The sequence below is a fragment of the Nuphar pumila genome, chromosome 3, assembly GCF_984573655.1.
Source record: "Nuphar pumila chromosome 3, dmNupPumi1.hap1.1, whole genome shotgun sequence".
In the NCBI taxonomy this organism is placed as follows: domain Eukaryota; kingdom Viridiplantae; phylum Streptophyta; class Magnoliopsida; order Nymphaeales; family Nymphaeaceae; genus Nuphar; species Nuphar pumila.
The window spans coordinates 63,915,447-63,925,214 of NC_143251.1; the positions used below are offsets into that span (position 1 = coordinate 63,915,447).

At 41.0% G+C, this 9,768-nt stretch overlaps 1 non-coding gene across 1 annotated transcript; it reads right to left on the reverse strand.

The window, feature by feature from the left end:
• Positions 1 to 709: 709 nt before the first annotated feature.
• On the reverse strand, positions 710 to 812 carry LOC149843004 (small nucleolar RNA R71). The gene has a single exon (XR_016431204.1). It is a non-coding gene; the product is annotated as a small nucleolar RNA R71 (small nucleolar RNA).
• Positions 813 to 9,768: the final 8,956 nt, after the last annotated feature.

The window sequence follows — 9,768 nt, forward strand, 5'->3', positions numbered from 1 at the left end:
ACTTAGTTTGTGATTTCCTGTATTTATCTTTTCAGTACTATAGAGTAGTTTAATTTGTTATTTCATTTACTTAGTTAGATCATTCTGACATAATTAGTTTAGCATATTTGTTTAGTAGTTGTTTATTTTATGTTATTTACATTTTAGTACCTGTGTTTGTTAATTTTTTTTTTTAGATTTAGGTCGTTTGCTTACATCTGGTCTTAGTACCAGTGTATGCAGGGGCGACAAGGTCTAGGAACCCCATTACACCCATTTGTTGACAACCCAGAGAGAATTTTACATTCTCATCGAAGTTCAGCAACAATGGCTGACATGGATCCTCCACCTCCACCCCCAGTTCTTTCACGCCCTCTGCGGGAATACTTCATTCCCACAGACTATGTTCAGGCATCCTGCATTCGGAGACCCGATGTAGGAGCGCCACATTATGAGATTAAGGCCAACATTATTCAAATGCTTCCATCCTTTTATGGCCTTAGTCATGAGGATCCCTACCGACATTTAGATGAATTCCTCGAAATCTGTTCTACTGTTAAGATACAGAATTTCGATGATGATGCTTTGAGATTGACTCTATTCCCTTTCTCATTGAAGGACAAAGCCAAGTATTGGCTAAAGTCCTTAGATTCTGTAGAAATAGAGTCATGGGATCAATTGCAACAGAAGTTTCTTCGGAAATATTTTCCCATTGGTCGTACGAACCAATATCGTAGAGCCATCACTAGCTTTTCAGAGCTAGATGGTGAGCGCTTTCATGAGACCTGGGAGAGAATGAAGGATCTCCTCAGGAAATGTCCCCATCATCAGGTGCCGAAATGGCAACTGGTGCAGAGCTTCTATGATGGATTGTCTGACAAGAATCGTCAGATGATCGACTCTTCATGTGGAGGGACATTCATGCTGAAGAGCGAGGATGAAGCATGGAGGTTATTTGATACATTGGCCGAGAATTCTCTCCACCATGCTTCGAGCTCTCATTCTGATAGAGCCACACCCAGCATTCAGAAGAAAGCTGGTGTTCTTGAAGTTGGTCCATCTACTGCACTACAGTGCAAGGTAGACATGATTGCTCAGAAGCTGGACCAGCTTCTCTCAGGACCATCCACTACACAGCAGGTGTGTACTCTTTGTGCCAGTCCGGCACACGAGATCACTGAGTGCCCTTCGGCAGCTCAGTACCCTGAATTTGTTCAAGAACAAGTTCAGGCAGCTCAGGGTTATGTCAGACCGCCGAATAACCCATTTTCATCGACATACAATCCGGGTTGGCGTAACCATCCCAATTTTTTATGGAAGAATCCACAGTCTTCCATGCAGATGCCTACTTCCTCTCAGCCAGTTCGGCAGCCATCTTTTACTCAGTCATTTCAAAGACCGAACTATTCTCAGTCTTCTTCTTCTTCTGTCACTCCCCCGATTCAGCAGGAGTCTGCCCCGCAGACATCTTTTGAGGAGAGAATTCTCCAGGCATTCCAAGGTGAAAACCTCTAATCAGAACGCCTTCGAGAAGTGTAGCCAGATTTTGAGCTCGCATACGCAGTCCATTGCGAAGTTAGAGTCGCAAATGGGACAGTTAGCTGAGGCTATTAGTAGGAGACCCGAGGGTACATTGCCGAGTCAGGCTGTCATGAACCCGAAGGGTAAGGACCAGATGACTGGAGGCCTATTTCATACTGAGACACAGCAGCAAGCTAAATCAGTTATGGCCTTGAGGAGTGGACGTGAGTATCACGTCGAGAGCAGAGAGAGAGAGTAGAGAGAGGGTAGAGGAGCCAGAGACCATTGTTTCACCTACGTCGGCTCAACCATCATCCCCATCCCCATCATCATCTCCATCATCATCTTTATCTTCATCCTCAGAGAAGAAGAAGGATAGGAGTGAGCCTTCTCACAAAGAGGAGGAGCTAGCAGAGTATATTCCCCCACCACCCTATCCCAAAGCATTAGAGTCTCCCGGATATAGAGGAAAGCAAGGTGCGAAGATCTAGGACATGCTTGATATATTCAAGCATGTGCAGATCAACCTACCTTTGCTTGATGCGATTCAGCAGGTGCCGGCATATGCCAAATTCCTGAAGGAACTATGTACGCAGAAGCATAAATCTAGAGAGCGAGTTCCTAACAGGGTCCATCTGACTGAGCAGGTGAGTTCAGTACTTCAGCATCAGACACCACCAAAGCTCAAGGACCCTGGAGCCCCTATCATTGCGTGTACCATAGGGAATATTCGGATAGAACGCGCATTGCTCGATCTTGGAGCAAGCGTGAACATTCTGCCCGGATATTTCTTTGATTCTTTCGGGCTAGGAGAGATGAGATCGACTCCGATTACACTGCAGCTGGCAGATCGTTCCATCAAGGTACCGAGAGGTGTCTTGGAGGACGTGCTAGTTAAGGTGGATGACTTTTATTTTCCAGTCGATTTCATTATTCTTGATATGGAAGGAGTGGATACCCAGCACCAGACTCCAATTATTTTAGGTAGACCATTCTTGGCAACTGCCAATGCGTGTATCAATTGCAGAACCGGAGCCATGGATCTCTCATTCGACAATAGGAAGGTAAAGCTGAATATTTTCAATGCCGCGATGGGACCAGCAGGAGACATGGACTGCTTTCATGTAGACATTGCACAGGAGTTAGTGGAGGAGCAGCCCGAGTTGTACCTTACTGAGGCTTCTTTAGATTTGTACCATATAGAGAAGAATAGCGGTGTAGATAGTGTAGATGTGTCTAGAGTGTCGTCAGAGAGACCACCTTGGGGAGCTGTCAGGGAGCCTCTTCCACCACTTGCGGAGACCCCCGCCAAATCGTCGATCGAGTCGCCTCCGAAACTTGAATTGAAACCCTTACCGGATTCACTCAAGTATGCATACCTCGGAGATGATGAGACTCTGCCTGTGATCATCTCATCCTCGCTCACTGAGGAGCAGGAACAGAGATTGCTGACTATTCTTCGAGAGCACAAGGCAGCGATTGGTTGGGGAGTTGCTGATCTGAAGGGGATTGATCCTTCATTCTGCATGTATAGGATCCATTGTAATGAGGAAGTCAAGCCATTTAGGGATATGCAGAGAAGGCTAAATCCCAACATGAAGGAAGTGGTGAAGAAAGAGGTGGTGAAGTGGTTGGATGCCGGAATCATTTACCCTATTTCTGATAGCCAGTGGGTCAGTCCGATTCAAGTTGTGCCGAAGAAGTCAGGACTCACTGTGGTTGAGAATGAGAAGGGGAGAGAATTCCGATGAGGACCACTACAGGATGGCGAGTCTGCATCGATTATAGGAAGCTGAATGTGGCAACTAGGAAAGATCATTTCCCATTGCCATTCATTGATCAGATCTTAGAGAGACTCGCAGGACAGAGCTACTACTGCTTTCTAGATGGATATTCAGGATACAATCAGGTAGCTGTCCATCCTGACGACCAGGAGAAGACCACGTTTACATGTCCTTATGGCACCTTCGCGTTTAGACGTATGCCTTTTGGGCTCTATAATGCCCCGGCTACTTTTCAGAGGTGCATGCTTGCTATCTTCTCGGACATGATTGATGATGTGATGGAAGTTTTTATGGACGACTTTTCAGTGTATGGCTCTTCTTTTGAAGATTGCATCCAAAAACTTACTCGAGTACTGAGTAGGTGTGTGGAGACCAATCTCGTCCTGAGTTGGGAAAAGAGCCATTTTATGGTCCAGGAGGGGATTGTGCTTGGACACATTGTGTCCAAGCGTGGTATTGAGGTTGACAGAGCGAAGGTGGAATCCATTTCCCGTTTGACTCCACCCACCTCTGTGAGGCAGATTCGATCATTTTTAGGGCATGCGGGATTCTACAGGCGGTTCATAAAAGATTTCAGCAAAATCTCTCGACCGCTTTGCACGTTATTGGAGAAAGACCAGCCCTTTGTTTTCGGTGAAGATTGTGTGAAGGCCTTTGAGATTCTCAAAGAGGCCTTGATTACTGCACCTATTTTGAGACCTCCAGATTGGACTCTCCCATTTGAGATTATGTGCGATGCATCTGATTACGCTATGGGGGCCATTTTAGGACAACGCATTGATAGGAAGCCCTATGTGATTTATTATGCGAGTAGAACCCTGTCTGATGCCCAGATGAATTATACTACGACAGAGAAGGAACTACTTGCAATAGTTTTCGCATTGGATAAATTTAGGTCCTATTTACTCGGTTCGAAGGTGGTTGTCTATTCTGACCATTCTGCATTGAAATACATGTTGAATAAGAAAGACACCAAACCGAGATTGATTCGTTGGGTTCTACTACTACAGGAGTTTGATCTCGAGATTCGAGATAAGAAGGGAAGCAAGAATGTAGTAGCAGACCATCTGTCCAGACTGATCGTGGAGACCATGCAGGATCAGAGGCCGATCAGTGATTCTTTCCCCGACGAGCAGATCATGTCAGTCAGTACATCGCAGTTACCCTGGTTTGCAGATATTGTGAACTATCTGGTTTCGAGGCAGATACCTGAGCATTGGAACAAGAATGAGCGTGAGAGATTCCTATCTCATGTGAGGCACTATTATTGGGATGAACCAGAGTTGTTCAAATACTGTGCAGACCAGATCATTAGGAGATGTGTTCCGGAGGAGGAGTACCAGTTCATTCTGAATTTTTCCCATTCGTTAGCCTGTGGAGGGCATTTTAGTAGTAGGAAGACGGCTGCAAAGGTTTTGCAGTCAGGATTTTATTGGCCCACACTCCACAGGGACGCGCATGAGTTCTGTAGGCGATGCCTGCGATGTCAACAGATTGGAAACATGTCCAAGAGGGACATGATGCCCTTGCTTCTGATTTTGATAGTCGAGATTTTTGATGTTTGGGGCATTGATTTCATGGGACCATTTCCGCCTTCATTCGGAAATTTATACATTCTGGTGGCGGTTGATTATGTGTCCAAGTGGGTCGAGGCTGTGGCAACCAAGACCAATGATCATAGAGTAGTGCTTAAGTTCATTAAGCACAACATTTTTAGTCGTTTTGTTGTGCCACGAGTAATGATTAGCGATGGTGGCAAACATTTTAGGAATGTACAGATAGCTTCTCTTCTGAGAAGATATTCTGTCAATCATAGATTCACCACTCCATATCACCCGCAGACTAGTGGACAGGTTAAAGTGTCCAATAGGGAGATTAAGCGAATTTTAGAAAAGACAGTTCGTCCGGACCGCGAGGATTGGTCCCAGCGCTTAGATGATGCACTTTGGGCATATAGAACTGCATTTAAGACTCCCATTGGCATGTCCCCGTATCGCCTTGTATTCGGGAAAGCATGCCATCTTCCTGTCGAGCTAGAGCATAGAGCATATTGGGCTATCAAGAAATTAAATTTTGACCTCAACCAGGCTGGCAAAGAGAGAGCACTGCAGCTCTCAAAATTAGAGGAACTCAGGAATGATGCATATGAGAATGCCAAATTATACAAAGCTCGCACAAAAGCATTTCATGATAAGCATATTGTCAGAAAAGTGTTTGAGCCAGATCAGAAAGTGTGGCTATACAATTCTCGTTTACATTTATTCCCAGGGAAGTTAAGATCGAGATGGACAGGTCCGTACATTGTGAAAGAAGTATTTCCCCATGGAGCAGTGACATTATTCGATCCTATGACCAAAGGTACATTCAAGGTAAATGGGCAAAGACTGAAGCCATTCATTTCAGATGCCTTGCAGGATGGTGAGTGTGAGATAGTGCATCTCACGAAGGCATGAGGATTCGACCAGAGGGATGTATCATATGTACATTATTTTTTTTTATTTCAGAGTTTTTATTTATTTAGTATTTCATTTCACATGTGCTAATTTGTGTTTTTATGTATGCAGGATGAACTTAACATTTAGTGTATCAATTACCAGGTACAAAGAAGAGCTTTCAAAGAATTCAAGGATCAGATGAAAATCAACTTCAGAAGCTCAAAGCAAATCAGGTTGTATCTATCCTTTCTTTCATATGTTTGTTAGTGTCTTTTAGTGTGCATTTGCATTACATTTTTATTCATTTTGTATGCCACTAGGGACAATGTCATTCAAGCATGGGGGGGTGGTTTAGATGCATGCACACAAAAATGTCAATTTTTTTTTTATTTTTGTATGACTGGTAATCAAAGTAGGCATTTGAGAACAAAGTGTAGCATATATGATTGTTTTTGGCATAATCTAACAGTTTATAAATTTTTAAGCCCCATAAAAATTTTATTTTCTGAACTGAGTCAAATAGAGTAGTTATTCATGAGAAAATTCAAAGAAAAGATAGTATTTGATTGTTAGAAAATTTTAAATCACTTTAGTATAAGTATGCACAGTATGTTTTCTGAAAAAAATAAGCAATGGAAAGATGTGTTTGAAAAATGAGTTTAAAAAAATAGAGCTACGTTTAGTTGTTGATGTCTTCGTGAATCCTAGTAGTGGAACTCAGACACGAGATGAAGTGTTTGAGTATCTTAACGAAAAGGATAACGAAGGAGATCATCTTCTTGTCTAAGTCGATATCTGTGGCCTTTGTAGTTCGAGTAAGTAGAATCTGAAGGGTGTTTTACACCTGGTGCCCCAAAGCCAGCTGACTTGGGAGCCACCGGTTCGAAAGCTTGTTACATGGACTGCATAGAAAGCCTAAGAGATAGAGACATTAAACATGACGAGAGGTAGACTATACGTAAACTATTAGAATAGAAGGTCTAGTGACTCGAGCAATTAAGTCCGAGGGATACTCTGTATCTAGTGCCCTAAGGTCGGCCGACTTGGGAGTCACTGACCCAAAGCTCGCTACACGGGTCACGAAAACTGACTATTCGAAATAGTGCTCATATGAGAAGAATGCGCAAGAGATCAAAAGTTGAAAAAAGAGTGAAAATGAAAGAAAAGAATGTGCTGAATGAGAAATTTTTCATTGCTTAGGCATAAATGTGTATTACTGTGCAGAAAATATACAAGTGAGAATAAATGAGTAAAACATGAGAATACTTGACTTTCAGAGAAAAATCATGAACTAGCTACAATATTAGAAAAGGGAAGAAAATTTTTTTTTTACTGTGGTGGCATGAGATTTTTAAACTTGTTTTGAGAATGTCAATTACATGAAATATTTATTACAACTGCATTCTTAAGAGCCTAATATTTTTGAAAAATCATCCTCGCACTTCATTGATGTTTGTGGGTAGCATCTCTGCAAACCCTCACGAGACCTTACTCGTCCACTAGTGTAAGCTAGGGGTTTAAAGGGCTTGTTGCATACGCTAAATGCAATCGTGATTCCTACAAAAGTGAGTTAGTATTATGCATTCATGCTTAGCATTTCTTGTCTTCGTTGCATATCATAATTAGGGTTTGTTAAGGGACTAACAAACATTCAAGCATGGGGGTATTTGATGATGCATGAAATGCACATCATGTAAACAAGTTTTTCATGCATTTTGTATCAAGTTTAAGGTTTTAAACCCATGTTTAGATGTGTTTTGATAGTAAGGGGCTATGGTTCGAATTTCAGAAAAATCGGAGTTAAAATGAGAGAGTTATGGCTATTTCAGTGTTTGGGCATGAATTTTGAGGTGGATCGGATCCATATCCGACCCAATTAGGTCAATTGGACCTTGGATCAACTCTTAAAAAGCCCAAAACCCAACCCACACGCCTATCCAGATTCATTTTAAAAAGTTTTTCTGAAAACCCCCCAGAAAGAGGCGCCTAGAAAATATATTTTTTATAACATTGTTTTTGCAAATTCCAAAAAGTATAAATATACTTTTTAGAGAAGCCCTAGGCGTCTTTGGCTGTGTTTGGACGCCCCCTACAGTGACTCTACAGCAGCAGCTCCTTCCTCTCCATCTTCTTCAACGTTTTGGCCATTGAAGACAGACCTATGCTTGGTTTCCAAGCATATTTCGATCCCCTTTGTGTTCTTTTCATTTCTTTCTTGTTCCTTGCTGTAGTATTCACCATTTTTCTGTATTTTTGCAGGTGTAGCAGAGGTGGAGACCATTAACCTTGGGCAGGAGTGCGCAACACACCACCAAGGTGAGCCGGCCCTACCTCCATCCGGCTTTCTACAACCTCCGATCGAGAATCGGCTCACATTCCATCATCGGTGGATCTCCAACGTGTAGCAGCTGAAAAAGGTGCCGTTTTTTGGTGAAGTACAGCATTCTCGAACTGTATAGGACATCCATCTCCAGCCACGGTCCGCTCTTCTTCATCCCCCCCGGTCGTCGGATCTTCCAAAAGGTAGGTCTTCTTCTTCCTTCTCTTCTGGCTAAAACCGAAAGTGAGTGTTGATTTTCTCTTCTTTATTTTCTGAGTGTTTCTTGTTTTCTTCTGGTTTTCAACCTTAGAATAGAGTTCGTGCATAGGCCAGCACGTTAGCTTAGGTTTATTTATTTGATTGATTCATTGGAATCGAGTTTTTATTGATTTTTCTTCCTTTTTAGAAAAATCGGCTAGATCTTCATCTAGCCGATTCTTCAAGTTTGTCATAAGTGTTCTTGGTGTTGTTTTACAGAAAATCCAGTAAAAAAAAAGTGTTCATTTTGAGTTACCTTATTCGATTTTTGTGTGGGTTGCATTTTATTTTAATTGAAAAGAAAAATCCAAAAATCGGTTAGACTTATTCTAGCCGATTCTTGATTTTTACAAAAATATTTTTCTGTTTTGATATTTTTGTTTTGTCCAACATGTGTATTGTGTTGTTTTGCTAAAAATCTCATTAGAAAAATTCATTTTTGTTCATTTTATTTGTGGGTTATGCTTGTGCCTTGTTTGATTTTATTTTTGAAAAAAAAAAAGAAGAAAAATCGGCTAGGATTGTTCTAGCCGATCTTTGTATTTTTGTTAAATGTGTGTGTTGATGTTGATAAACCGTGTGTTTGTTGTGTGTTTTGGGTGTGAACAGCATTATAAAGTTGTGTTAAGTCATTTCATTCGTTTAGGATAATTCTCAATAATCGTTTTAGCATTTTGTGTTTTTTGTGTTTTGAATCTATTGAAAAACAAAAATTACAAGAGTCGAATTTTTATTTTCTTTACGTTTTTAAATAAACTCCAGCATAGTGCTGTTCATGTTTGCAATTAGGGGAGTTAGGAGTTCTTTTCATCATATTTTAATTTAGTTCTATCAAAATAAGATTCCTTAGTAAGTCGTTTTTTTTGTTTAAGATTTTTTTTTTATTCTTTTCATTTTTTTTAGTCTTTTTCTTCCCCAAGGAGGGGCGACAGCCATTAGAGCTCCCCTTGAGCTCTTGGTCGAATTTTTAGAAATTATTAATTGTCATTAATTGAGTTAGGAAGGTGTCTAGGTTCAATGTATTAGGGTTTTCTTTCCTAGCCGTTTTTAGGGGTTAATTAAGTAGGTTTTGGGAATTAGGTTAGCATTAACTCCTAGAAAATCGTTTTTTATTTAATTCCTTTTATTCCATAGGTAGAATTAATTATATTAGTTTAGAAAGTAGCCCTTTTAGAGGTTGGCAATTTTTGAGAAGTGAGGCATTTAAGGAGAATTTGAATTTTGAATGGGTATTAAAGAAGGAGTTACTCCTTAACTTTGGAAAGTGTTTTTGGCATTAAACAAAAATTCCAATCTAGGCTACACGATTTCCATAGAGTATTAAAAGTATTTTAATTCCATCTTGAAAAGCAAAAATCATGTATTTTTAGATTGGTCTTTCCATTTTTCCAAAAGGAGCTTTAAAGGCAATTAAGGAGTGTAACTCCCTCTTTAAATTGGGCGATTTTTTAGAATCCAAAGCATTTCAAAA